Consider the following 2140-nt stretch of genomic DNA (forward strand, 5'->3'; position numbering starts at 1 on the left):
TATGTGCCGGAAGGGAACACTTTCCAAGATCTCACAACGAGCAAAGAGGCTTTACACGATCAGTAGTTGCTCCAAAACCGTAGGACAACGCATTTGAAACACCGTTTATATAGTGTTTCTGGAGTTCTACGACATAGTTATCCATTGCCCTCATCAACATCAAATGATGGGACCTGGGGTTGCGCAATCAAGGCCACTTTGCATGTCATACGAGTATTCACGTGCTCGGCAGATACGGCACAAAAGAAACATGCAAATGAATGCCACTATCCTGTAGTTCTCGAGGCCGAACAAATAATGCGATGCATTGTCCTTTCACGTGCTCGGAAATTTGAATAAGTACGTCGGATAGTCCTTATCGCGACTGTAAACATGAAAGCAGCAGAGTGTACCCAGGTCGCTCGTGCGAAAGCTGGTTTGATTCAAAAGCCATGGCAGACCTATTAAGGCTCATTCAAAATCACTTGCTTTCGAGTGTAAAGAAAGTTATCTCATTATTGTTGCAATCGTTGTTGCATCCTGCTACAAGAGTGAGCGCAACAATAGACCGATCTCACCAGCTAGTTTGAGTACGCGGCGACATGCATCGTGGGAGCTGTAGTCTTTCTACACGCGCGACAACCCTGCTGGCGGTCTGCGCGAGCAGTGCACGTGGCGGCATGAGCTATCTCGTGAACTGGCGTCTGCCTCCTACGAAACTACAGTTATGGCGGCGTCACGCATGCGTGGAACGCTTGGTGCGATCGGTGACACGCCGCGCACGTACACTCGCCAGGGAAAGCGTCGTTCGAGATAATGGCGAGTTTTAGTAGACCGTGTTTCCCCCTCCGCTAGCCCTCCGCTATACGAAGAAATCGCCACTGCGCCTGCGCGCCGATGGCCTTGGCTGTAGAGTTCCGGGTAGCGGAGGAACTTAGCGGAGCGGGAAACACGGTCTACTAAAACTCGCTATACTCGTGCATCATGCGCGATCTGAAGTCGAGGGTAGAAAAGCGGCCATAGCTTCCGCGTGACTACATTGGGCACTGCCTTGACTAAATAGCCACGATATGAAATCCATCATAACCATTGTGTTGGCCTAAACAGTCTTGGCGCTCGCGATTGCTGCGTGGGGATTACTTCGTTTAGCAGCCTGCTGGGCATTCCAGGTGCGCTGCAGAGACGTTTCGAGGTGCACGCACCGGAGGACTGATAAGCATAGAACACGAGTCGCATGGCTGATCCTGCGTTCAATAATAAGCAATGAGTACCATACCAGCCTGCGGTCCTGTCAGCCACGTTAAAGACAGGGTATTTCATACACCAGGCTTAGGGGTAATATAGAATATTGTAGCTGTTGAAAAACATCACTGCTGATATTTGTGCGTTCTCGCTGCCTTTTCTCGCTCAGATAATTGTCATGCGAAATAATGAACTGCGGGCCTTTTAATAAACTTTTGGGTATTCAGAGGATTGATTAATTTAACATTGTTCGCAGCACAAGAATAAGGCAATAATTAAATTTTTTTACAGTATGTCCACAAAGCGTATAAATTAATAAACACTGTTCTCAATGCAACAAACCTAAGACGGAATCCAAGTCAAACAGCTGAAGCGTTTTTTTTTTCCTTATATATATATAGCAACGCGTGACGCATAGTACTTTATATTGCATCCAGTGTTTTACTGTTTGTCTATCTTGATAACGATGTCAGCTTTCTTTTCTTTTTCTTCATATGCTAAAAAGAAAACAAAATAATACCTTTCTGGAAAGACTATTATGGTTAAATAACGTATTTTCGTGCTCTTGGCGTTAATTTGGGGCATACATTGCCGCGATTTTTATTAATAATAATAATATTAAATTCTGATATTTCAATAGGTAATTTTTCAAGCTCTATTATGATTTGTTGCTTTTGATCTAATTTCAAACGCGCAAACAAATATGCCACTGAACACTGTGCTAATTATCATCACTGGTGCCATTGCAGCATCTTTAATTACCAAGTAATAAAATAAAAATAGTCTAAAATCACTGAAAACATTCTAGCTAATGTGAGAAATCCATGTAAAATTACATGAATTGTGGGTAAAGCATATTTTGCTATCGAAGTCGCGACTTTCGAAAATCGGCAAAACGTCCGAAGTCGCCGCCAATATC

The sequence above is a fragment of the Ixodes scapularis genome, unplaced genomic scaffold (genome assembly GCF_016920785.2).
Source record: "Ixodes scapularis isolate PalLabHiFi unplaced genomic scaffold, ASM1692078v2 PGA_scaffold8__174_contigs__length_109621045, whole genome shotgun sequence".
In the NCBI taxonomy this organism is placed as follows: Eukaryota; Metazoa; Arthropoda; class Arachnida; order Ixodida; family Ixodidae; genus Ixodes; species Ixodes scapularis.